Source organism: Alosa pseudoharengus, unplaced genomic scaffold (assembly GCF_046254945.1).
Source record: "Alosa pseudoharengus isolate Yale_2024_CS ecotype anadromous, Long Island Sound unplaced genomic scaffold, YU_APseudo_1.1 YU_APseudo_1.1_scf_21, whole genome shotgun sequence".
NCBI classification, from domain to species: Eukaryota; Metazoa; Chordata; class Actinopteri; order Clupeiformes; family Clupeidae; genus Alosa; species Alosa pseudoharengus.
The window spans coordinates 8,824,270-8,836,948 of NW_027468674.1; positions in this window are offsets into that span (position 1 = coordinate 8,824,270).

The window sequence follows — 12,679 nt, forward strand, 5'->3', positions numbered from 1 at the left end:
CACTCTAGCGCCACCACCAGTTCAAAGCTGGACATGCGTTCATGCGTGTGATCCTTGACTCTTTTGTCTGATTTTCACAATTGAGGTAGCGTCTGAATCCTTGAACAATCTCGAGTTCATCGACCCCTATCCCGTCACTTTCCGCCATATTGGACCTCCGCCATATTGGATTTAGTCCAAACTCTACGAAAAGTTTCAGCGGTTACAAATTTCATCCGATTTTCACAGAACTTGGCGGAGATGATCTTCAGACCGAGCCGCACAAACTATACTTGTCAGATTTTTTATTTTCAAGTTTGTTTGCCCGTGACAGCCAATTACACATGGCGACGATGCCGCCTAACAGGAAGTGGGCTAACATCTCGGCTACTCTTTAATGTATGAAGTCCAAACTTGGTACAGGGACTTGGTATCTGATTGTGAGGACGCCCTAGGAAATTCATTTGGCCTCTATAGGGGGCGCTGCAATACAGGAAGTGAGCTTGTATCTCAGCAACGCTTTGATGTACGAAGTCCAAATTTGGTATAGAGACTTGGTACCTGATTGTGGGGATGCACTAGGAAACTGGCGTCATTTGGCTTCTACAGGGGGCGCTGCAATACAGGAAGTGAGCTTGTATCTCAGCAACGCTTTGATGTATGAAGTCCAAACTTGGTACAGGGACTTGGTATCTGATTGTGAGGACACAGTAGGAAATTGGCATCATTTGGCCTCTATAGGGGGCGCTGTAATACATGAAGTGGGCTCAAATCTCAGCAACGCTTCGTTGTATGAAGTCCAAACGTGATACATGGGCATATTATCTGATTGTGAGGACATGCAAGGAAAGTGGTCTCATTTGGCCTCTAGGGGTGTTGCAATAAAGAAAATGAGCTCACATCTCAGCAACACTTTGGTGTATGAAGTCCAAACTTGGTAGACGGACATGGGAGCTGATTGTAAGAACGCACAAGGACATTGGTGTAATTTGGCCTCTAGGGGCGCTGTAACAAAGTAAATGAGCTTATTTCTCAGCCGTTCTTTATCCAATTGCCATCAAACTTGCTGTGAGTGGTTGCTCATGCCATGGCAACGCCATTCCTGCTATAGCGCACTGCTTGGCCCCCGCATTGCTGCTTGCAGCTATATTTATTATTATTATAAAACTTCTGCCATTGGAGTCTATGGCAGCCCATAGAACGCCTGGCTAAAAAGTGCAGATTTTTTGGCAGAAAGTTTCGGGACACTCCACTGACCATTCACACTCATTTACGGACCTCTAAACCCAGCCATCTAGCGCCACCAACAGGTCAAAATCTGGCCGAAAATTGAACCGCTGGGTCTAAAGTTATGAAATTAGGCGCACTGATTCAGCACTGTCCCATGATCACTCTCACCAATTTCCAGAACTCTATGCCCAACACTCTAGCGCCACCAATGGGTCGAACCTGGATTGCATTCATGCATGTGACCATTGAATGGTGCGTCCGATTTTCACATATCAGGCACCGTTGGAATCCATGGACCGACCTAAGTTCAATGACCCCTATCCCATCACTTTCCGCCATATTGGACCTCCGCCATATTGGATTTAGTCCAAACTCTACGAAAAGTTTCAGCGGTTACAAATTTCATCCGATTTTCACAGAACTTGGAGGAGATGATCGATCTTCAGACCGAGCCGCACAAACGATACTGGTCAGATTTTTTAATTTCATTTTTGTTTGCTCGTGACAGCCAATCCAATATGGCAATGAAGCCACCAAACAGGAAGTGGACAAACATCTAGGTGACGCTTTGAGTTAACATATCAAGACTTGATACCATTAGTCAGGACACTGTCCCAATCACTCGCACCAATTTTCATGCATATACATTGAACACTCTAGCGCCACCACCAGTTCAAAGCTGGACATGCGTTCATGCTCGTGATCAATCCTTGAACAATCTTGAGTTCATCGACCCCTATCCCGTCACTTTCCGCCATATTGGACCTCCGCCATATTGGATTTAGTCCAAACTCTATGAAAAGTTTCAGCGGTTACAAATTTCATCCGATTTTCACAGAACTTGGCGGAGATGATCTTCAGACCGAGCCACACAAACAATACTTGTCAGATTTTTTAATTTCAAGTTTATTTGCCCGTGACAGTCAATCACACATGGCGACGATGCCGCCAAACAGGAAGTGGGCTAACATCTCGGCTACGCTTTAATGTATGAAGTCCAAACTTAGTACAGGGACTTGGTATCTGATTGTGAGGACGCCCTAGGAAATTGGCATCATTTGGCCTCTATAGGGGGCGCTGCAATACAGGAAGTGAGCTTGTATCTCAGCAACGCTTTGATGTACGAAGTCCAAACTTGGTATAGAGACTTGGTACCTGATTGTGGGGATGCACTAGGAAACTGGCGTCATTTGGCCTCTACAGGGGGCGCTGCAATACAGGATGTGAGCTTGTATCTCAGCAATTCTTTGATGTATGAAGTCCAAACTTGGTACAGGGACTTGGTATCTGATTGTGAGGACACAGTAGGAAATTGGCATCATTTGGCCTCTATAGGGGGCGCTGTAATACAGGAAGTGGGCTCAAATCTCAGCAACGCTTCGTTGTATGAAGTCCAAACTTGATACATGGACATATTAGCTGATTGTGAGGACATGTAAGGAAAAAAAGTCTCATTTGACCTCTAGGGGTGCTGTAATAAAGAATGTGAGCTCACATCTCAGCAACACTTTGGTGTATGAAGTCCAAACTTGGTAGAGGGACATGGTAGCTGATTGTGAGAACACACAAGGACATTGGTGTAATTTGGCATCTAGGGGCGCTCTAACAAAGTAAATGAGCTTATTTCTCAGCCGTTCTTTATCCAATTGCAATCAAACTTGCTGTGAGTGCTTGCTCCTGCCATGGCAACGCCATTCCTGCTATAGCGCACTGCTTGGCCCCCGCATTGCTGCTTGCAGCTATATTTGGGGGCCAAGCAGCGAAGCTGCGAAGGCACCCATTGAGTTACTAGCTTTTCCTATTATTATTAGTCTGCCATTGAAGTCTATGGCAGCCCATAGAACGCCTGGCTAAAAAGTGCTGAAATTTGTCAGAAAGTTTTGGGACACTCCACTGACCACTCGCGCTCATTTATGGATCTCTAAACCCAGCCGTCTAGCGCCACCAACGGTTCAAAATTTGGTCGAAAATTGAACCGCTGGGTCGAAAGTTATGAAATTCGGCGCACTGATTCAGGACCGTCCCATGATCACTCTCACCAATTTACAGAACTCTATGCCCAACACTCTAGTGCCACCAATGGGTCAAAACTGGATTGCATTCACGCATGTGACCATTGAACGGTGCATCTGATTTTCACAAATCAGCCACTGTTGGAATCCCTGGACTGACCTGAGTTGAATGACCCCTACTACGTCACTTTCCGCCATATTGGACCACCACTATATTGGATTTAGTCCAAACTCTACGAAAAGTTTCAGCGTTTGTAAATTTCTTCTGATTTTCACGAAACTTGGCGGAGAGGATCTTCTGCCCGAGCCGCACAAACGATACTTGTCAGATTTTTCAATTTCATTTTAGTTTGCCCGTGACAGCCAATTAAATATGGTGACAAAGCCGCCAAACAGGAAGTGGACAAACATCTAGGTGACGCTTTGAGTTAACATAACAAAACTCGATACCATTAGTCAGGACACCGTCCCAATCACTCACAGCAATTTTTATGCATATACATTGAACGCACTAGCGCCACCACCAGTTCAATGCTGCACATGCATTCATGCGCATTATCCTTGACTCTTTTGTCTGATTTTCACAATTGAGGTAGCAAATGAATCCTTAGACCATCCCGAGTTCATCGACCCCTATCCTATCACTTTCCGCCATATTGGACCTCCGCCATATTGGATTTAGTCCAAACTCTACGAAAAGTTTCAGCGGTTACAAATTTCATCCGATTTTCACGAAACTTGTCGGAGATGATCTTCAGACCGAGCCGCACAAACGATACTTGTCAGATTTTTTAATTTCATTTTTGTTTGCCCGTGACAGCCAATCAAATATGGTGATGAAGCCACCAAACAGGAAGTGGGCTAACATCTCGGCTATGCTTTAATGTATGAAGTCCAAACTTGGTACAGGGACTTGGTATCTGATTGTGAGGACGCACTAGGAAATTGGCATCATGTGGCCTCTATAGGGGGTGCTGTAATACAGGAAGTGAGCTTGTATCTCAGCAACGCTTTGGTGTACAAAGTCCAAACTTGGTATAAGGACCTGTTACCTGATTATGATGACGCACTAGGAAATTGGAATCATTTGGCCTCTATAGGGGGCGCTGCAATACAGGAAGTGAGCTCCTATCTTAGCAGCGCTTTGATGTATGAAGTCCAAACTTGGTACAGGGACTTGGTACCTGATTGTGAGGACACAGTAGGAAATTGGCATCATTTGGCCTCTATAGGGGGCGCTGTAATACAGGAAGTGGGCTCATATCTCAGCAAGGCTTCATTGTATGATGTCCAAACTTGATACATGGACATATTAGCTGATTGTGAGGACATGCAAGGATAGTGGTCTCATTTGGCCTCTAGGGGTGCTGTAATAAAGAAAGTGAGCTCACATCTCAGCAACACTTTGGTGTATTAAGTCCAAACTTGGTAGAGGGACATGGTAGCTGATTGTGAGAACGCACAAGGACATTGGTGTAATTTGGCCTCTTGCTGTGAGTGCTTGCTCATGCCATGGCAACGCCATTCATGCTATAGGGCACTGCTAGGCCCCCGCATTGCTGCTTGCAGCTATATTTGGGGGCCAAGCAGCGAAGCTGCAAAGGCACCCATTGAGTTACTAGCTTTTCCTATTATACTTCTGCCATTGGAGTCTATGGCAGCCCATAGAACGCCTGGCTAAAAAGTGCAGATTTTTTGGCAGAAAGTTTCGGGACACTCCACTGACCACTCACGCTCATTTACGGATCTCTAAACCCAGCCGTCTAGCGCCACCAACGGGTCAAAATTTGGCCGAAAATAGAACCGCTGGGTCTAAAGTTATGAAATTCGGCGCACTGATTCAGAACCGTCCCATGATCACTCTCACCAATTTACAGAACTCTATGCACAACACTCTAGCGCCACCAATGGGTCGAACCTGGATTGCATTCACGCATGTGACCATTGAACGGTGGGTCCGATTTTCACAAATCAGGCACTGCTGTAATCCCTGGACTGACCTGAATTCAATGACTCCTATTACGTCACTTTCCGCCATATTGGACCTCCGCCATATTGGATTCACTCCAAACTCTACGAAAAGGTTCAGCGTTCGTAAATTTTTTCCGATTTTCATGACACTTGGCTGAGATGATCATCAGACCGAGCCGCACAAAACATACTGGTCAGATTTTTCAATTTCATTTTTGTCTGCACGTGACAACCAATCAAATATGGTGATGAACCCACCAAACAGGAAGTGGACTAACATCTAGGTGACACTTTGAGTTAACATAACAAAACTCGATACCATTAGTCAGGACACCGTCCCAATCACTCACAGCAATTTTTATGCATATACATTGAACGCACTAGCGCCACCACCAGTTCAATGCTGCACATGCATTCATGCGCATTATCCTTGACTCTTTTGTCTGATTTTCACAATTGAGGTAGCGTCTGAATCCTTGGACCATCCCGAGTTCATCGACCCCCTATCCCGTAAATTTCTGCCATATTGGACCTCCGCCATATTGGATTTGGTCCAAACTCTACGGAAAGTTTCAGCGGTCACAAATTTCATCTGATTTTCACAGGACTTGGTGGAGATGATCTTCAGACCGAGCCGCACAAATGATACTCGTCAGATTTTTCAAATTCCACTTTATTGGCCCATGACAACCAATCAAATATGGTGATGAAGCCACAAAACAGGAAGTGGGCTAACATCTCAGAGACGCTTTAATGTATGAAGTCCAAACTTGGTACAGGGACTTGGTACCTGATTATGAGGACACAGTAGGAAATTGGCATCATTTGGCCTCTATAGGGGGCGCTGTAATACAGGAAGTGAGCTTGTATCTCAGCAACACTTCGGTGTATGAAGTCCAAACTTGGTACAGGGACTTATTAGCTGATTGTGAGGACATGAAGGAAAGTGGTCTCATTTGGCCTCTAGGGGTGCTGTAATAAAGAAAGTGAGCTCACATCTCAGCAACACTTTGGTGTATGAAGTCCAAACTTGGTAGAGGGACATGGTAGCTGATTGTGAGAATGCACAAGGACATTGGTGTAATTTGGCCTCTTGCTGTGAGTGCTTGCTCATGCCATGGCAACGCCATTCCTGCTATAGCGCTCTGCTAGGCCCCCGCATTGCTGCTTGCAGCTATATTTGGGGGCCTAGCAGCGAAGCTGCGAAGGCACCCATTGTTTTAGTAGTTTTTCCTATTATTATTATTATTGGGGGCCTAGCAGCGAAGCTGCGAAGGCACCCATTGTTTTAGTAGTTTTTCCTATTATTATTATTATTATTATTATTATTATTACACTTCTGCCATTGGAGTCTATGGCAGCCCATAGAACGCCTGGCTAAAAAGTTCAGATTTTTTCGTCGAAAGTTTCGGGACACTCCACTGACCACTCACACTCATTTACGGACCTCTAAACCCAGCCGTCTAGCGCCACCAACAGGTCAAAGTTTGGCTGAAAGTTGAAAAGCTGGGTTGAAAGGTATTTGCAAGTCATTATTATTATGAAATTTAGCGCCCTGATTCAGGACCGTCCCATGATCACTCTCACGAATTTACAAAGCTCTATGCCGAACACTCTAGCGCCACCAATAGGTCGAATCTGGACTCACATTTACGCATGTAACAATTGAACGGTGTGTTCGATTTTCACAAATTAAGCACCGTTGGAATCCCTGGACTGACTTGAGTTGATTGACCCCTATTACGTCACTTTTGGCCATACTGGACCTCCGCCATATTGGATTTAGTCCAAACTCTACGAAAAGTTTCAGCGGTTACAAATTTCCTCAGATTTTCACGAAACTTGTTGGAGATGATCTTCTGCCCGAGCCGCACAAACGATACTGGTCAGATTTTTCAATTTCATTTTTGTTTGCCCGTGACAGCCAATCAAATATGGTGACGAGGACGCCAAACAGGAAGTGGACAAACATCTAGGTGATGCTTTGAGTTAACATAACAAAACTCGAGACCATTAGTCGGGACACTGTCCCAATCACTCACACCAATTTTCATGCATATACATTGAACACAGTAGCGCCACCACCAGTTTAATGCTGCACATGCGTTCATGCGCGTGATCCTTGACTCTTTTGTCTGATTTTCACAATTGAGGTAGCATCTGAATCCTTGGACCATCCCGAGTTCATCGACTCCTATCCCATCACTTTCCGCCATATTGGACCTCCGCCATATTGGAATTGGTCTAAACTCTACGAAAAGTTTCAGCGGTCCCAAATTTCATTTGATTTTCACAGAACTTGGCAGAGATGACCTTCAGACCGAGCCGCACAAACGATACTTGTCAGATTTTTTTATTTCATTTTTGTTTGCCCGTGACAGACAATCAAATATGGCGATGAAGCCACCAAACAGGAAGTGGGCTAACATCTCGGCTATGCTTTAATGTATGAAGTCCAAACTTGGTACAGGGACTTTGTATCTGATTGTGAGGACACGGTAAGAAATTGGCATCATTTGGCCTCTATAGGGGGCGCTGTAATACAGGAAGTGAGCTTGTATCTCAGCAACGCTTTGGTGTACAAAGTCCAAACTTAGTATAAGGACCTGTTACCTGATTATGATGATGCACTAGGAAATTGGAATCATTTGGCCTCCATAGGGGGCGCTGTAATACAGGAAGTGAGCTCGTATCTCAGCAACACTTTGGTGTATGAAGTCCAAACTTGGTACAGGCACATATTAGCTGATTGTGAGGACATGAAGGAAAGTGTTCTCATTTGGCCTCTAGGGGTGCTGTAATAATGAAAGTGAGCTCACATCTCAGCAACACTTTGGTGTATGAAGTCCAAACTTGGTAGAGGGACATGGTAGCTGATTGTGAGACCGCACAAAGACATTGGTGTAATTTGGCCTCTTGCTGTAAGTGCTTGCTGATGCCGTGGCAACGCCATTTCTGCTATAGCGCTCTGCTAGGCCCCCGCATTGCTGCTTGCAGCTATATTTGGGGGCCTAGCAGCGAAGCTGCGAAGGCACCCATTGTTTTAGTAGTTTTTCCTATTATTATTATTATTATTATTACACTTCTGCCATTGGAGTCTATGGCAGCCCATAGAACGCCTGGCTAAAAAGTGCAGATTTTTTGGCAGAAAGTTTCGGGACACTCCACTGACCACTCACACTCATTTACGGACCTCTAAACCCAGCCGTCTAGCGCCACCAACAGGTCAAAGTTTGGCTGAAAGTTGAAAAGCTGGGTTGAAAGGTATTTGCAAGTCATTATTATTATGAAATTTAGCGCCCTGATTCAGGACCGTCCCATGATCACTCTCACGAATTTACAAAGCTCTATGCCGAACACTCTAGCGCCACCAATAGGTCGAATCTGGACTCACATTTACGCATGTAACAATTGAACGGTGTGTTCGATTTTCACAAATTAAGCACCGTTGGAATCCCTGGACTGACTTGAGTTGATTGACCCCTATTACATCACTTTTGGCCATACTGGACCTCCGCCATATTGGATTTAGTCCAAACTCTACGAAAAGTTTCAGCGGTTACAAATTTCCTCAGATTTTCACGAAACTTGTTGGAGATGATCTTCTGCCCGAGCCGCACAAACGATACTGGTCAGATTTTTCAATTTCATTTTTGTTTGCCCGTGACAGCCAATCAAATATGGTGACGAGGACGCCAAACAGGAAGTGGACAAACATCTAGGTGACGCTTTGAGATAACATAACAAAACTCAAGACCATTAGTCAGGACACTGTCCCAATCACTCACACCAAATTTCATGCATATACATTGAACACACTAGCGCCACCACCAGTTTAATGCTGCACATGCGTTTATGCGCGTGATCCTTGACTCTTTTGTCTGATTTTCACAATTGAGGTAGCGTCTGAATCCTTGGACCATCCCGAGTTCATCGACTCCTATCCCGTCACTTTCTGCCATATTGGACCATCGCCATATTGGAATTGGTCTAAACTCTACGAAAAGTTTCAGCGGTCACAAATTTCATTTGATTTTCACAGAACTTGGCAGAGATGAACTTCAGACCGAGCCGCACAAACGATACTTGTCAGATTTTTCAGATTCCACTTTATTGGCCTATGGCAGCCAATCAAATATGGCCATGAAGCCGCAAAACAGGAAGTGGGCTAACATCTCGGAGACGCTTTAATGTATGAAGTCCAAACTGGGTACAGGGACTTTGTATCTGATTGTGAGGACACAGCAGGAAATTGGCATCATTTGGCCTCTATAGGGGGTGCTGTAATACAGGAAGTGAGCTTGTATCTCAGCAACGCTTTGGTGTACAAACTCCAAACTTAGTATAAGGACCTGTTACCTGATTATGATGATGCACTAGGAAATTGGAATCATTTGGCCTCTACAGGGGGCGCTGTAATACAGGAAGTGAGCTCGTATCTCAGCAACACTTTGGTGTATGAAGTCCAAACTTGGTAGAGGGACATGGTAGCTGATTGTGAGACCGCACAAAGACATTGGTGTAATTTGGCCTCTTGCTGTAAGTGCTTGCTCATGCCGTGGCAACGCCATTTCTGCTATAGCGCTCTGCTAGGCCCCCGCATTGCTGCTTGCAGCTATATTTATTATTATTATTACACTTCTGCCATTGGAGTCTATGGCAGCCCATAGAACGCCTGGCTAAAAAGTTCAGATTTTTTCGTCGAAAGTTCCGGGACACTCCACTGACCACTCACACTCATTTACGGACCTCTAAACCCAGCCGTCTAGCGCCACCAACAGGTCAAAGTTTGGCTGAAAGTTGAAAAGCTGGGTTGAAAGGTATTTGCAAGTCATTATTATTATGAAATTTAGCGCCCTGATTCAGGACCGTCCCATGATCACTCTCACGAATTTACAAAGCTCTATGCCGAACACTCTAGCGCCACCAATAGGTCGAATCTGGACTCACATTTACGCATTTAACAATTGAACGGTGTGTTCGATTTTCACAAATTAAGCACCGTTGGAATCCCTGGACTGACTTGAGTTGATTGACCCCTATTACATCACTTTTGGCCATACTGGACCTCCGCCATATTGGATTTAGTCCAAACTCTACGAAAAGTTTCAGCGGTTACAAATTTCCTTCGATTTTCACGAAACTTGTTGGAGATGATCTTCTGCCCGAGCCGCACAAACGATACTGGTCAGATTTTTCAATTTCATTTTTGTTTGCCCGTGACAGCCAATCAAATATGGTGACGAGGACGCCAAACAGGAAGTGGACAAACATCTAGGTGACGCTTTGAGTTAACATAACAAAACTCGAGACCATTAGTCAGGACACTGTCCCAATCACTCACACCAATTTTCATGCATATACATTGAACACACTAGCGCCACCACCAGTTTAATGCTGCACATGCGTTCATGCGCGTGACTCTTTTGTCTGATTTTCACAATTGAGGTAGCATCTGAATCCTTGGACCATCCCGAGTTCATCGACTCCTACCCCATCACTTTCCGCCATATTGGACCTCCGCCATATTGGAATTGGTCTAAACTCTACGAAAAGTTTCAGCGGTCCCAAATTTCATTTGATTTTCACAGAACTTGGCAGAGATGATCTTCAGACCGAGCCGCACAAACGATACTTGTCAGATTTTTTAATTTCATTTTTGTTTGCCCGTGACAGACAATCAAATATGGCGATGAAGCCACCAAACAGGAAGTGGGCTAACATCTCGGCTATGCTTTAATGTATGAAGTCCAAACTTGGTACAGGGACTTTGTATCTGATTGTGAGGACACGGTAAGAAATTGGCATCATTTGGCCTCTATAGGGGGCGCTGTAATACAGGAAGTGAGCTTGTATCTCAGCAACGCTTTGGTGTACAAAGTCCAAACTTAGTATAAGGACCTGTTACCTGATTATGATGATGCACTAGGAAATTGGAATCATTTGGCCTCTATAGGGGGCGCTGTAATACAGGAAGTGAGCTCGTATCTCAGCAACACTTCGGTGTATGAAGTCCAAACTTGGTACAGGGACATATTAGCTGATTGTGAGGACATGAAGGAAAGTGTTCTCATTTGGCCTCTAGGGGTGCTGTAATAATGAAAGTGAGCTCACATCTCAGCAACACTTTGGTGTATGAAGTCCAAACTTGGTAGAGGGACATGGTAGCTGATTGTGAGACCGCACAAAGACATTGGTGTAATTTGGCCTCTTGCTGTAAGTGCTTGCTCATGCCGTGGCAACGCCATTTCTGCTATAGCTCTGCTAGGCCCCCGCATTGCTGCTTGCAGCTATATTTATTATTATTATTACACTTCTGCCATTGGAGTCTATGGCAGCCCATAGAACGCCTGGCTAAAAAGTTCAGATTTTTTCGTCGAAAGTTTCGGGACACTCCACTGACCACTCACACTCATTTACGGACCTCTAAACCCAGCCGTCTAGCGCCACCAACAGGTCAAAGTTTGGCTGAAAGTTGAAAAGCTGGGTTGAAAGGTATTTGCAAGTCATTATTATTATGAAATTTAGCGCCCTGATTCAGGACCGTCCCATGATCACTCTCACGAATTTACAAAGCTCTATGCCGAACACTCTAGCGCCACCAATAGGTCGAATCTGGACTCACATTTACGCATGTAACAATTGAACGGTGTGTTCGATTTTCACAAATTAAGCACCGTTGGAATCCCTGGACTGACTTGAGTTGATTGACCCCTATTACGTCACTTTTGGCCATACTGGACCTCCGCCATATTGGATTTAGTCCAAACTCTACGAAAAGTTTCAGCGGTTACAAATTTCCTCAGATTTTCACGAAACTTGTTGGAGATGATCTTCTGCCCGAGCCGCACAAACGATACTGGTCAGATTTTTCAATTTCATTTTTGTTTGCCCGTGACAGCCAATCAAATATGGTGACGAGGACGCCAAACAGGAAGTGGACAAACATCTAGGTGACGCTTTGAGTTAACATAACAAAACTCGAGACCATTAGTCGGGACACTGTCCCAATCACTCACACCAATTTTCATGCATATACATTGAACACAGTAGCGCCACCACCAGTTTAGTGCTGCACATGCGTTCATGCGCGTGATCCTTGACTCTTTTGTCTGATTTTCACAATTGAGGTAGCATCTGAATCCTTGGACCATCCCGAGTTCATCGACTCCTATCCCATCACTTTCCGCCATATTGGACCTCCGCCATATTGGAATTGGTCTAAACTCTACGAAAAGTTTCAGCGGTCCCAGATTTCATTTGATTTTCACAGAACTTGGCAGAGATGATCTTCAGACCGAGCCGCACAAACGATACTTGTCAGATTTTTTTATTTCATTTTTGTTTGCCCGTGACAGACAATCAAATATGGCGATGAAGCCACCAAACAGGAAGTGGGCTAACATCTCGGCTATGCTTTAATGTATGAAGTCCAAACTTGGTACAGGGACTTTGTATCTGATTGTGAGGACACGGTAAGAAATTGG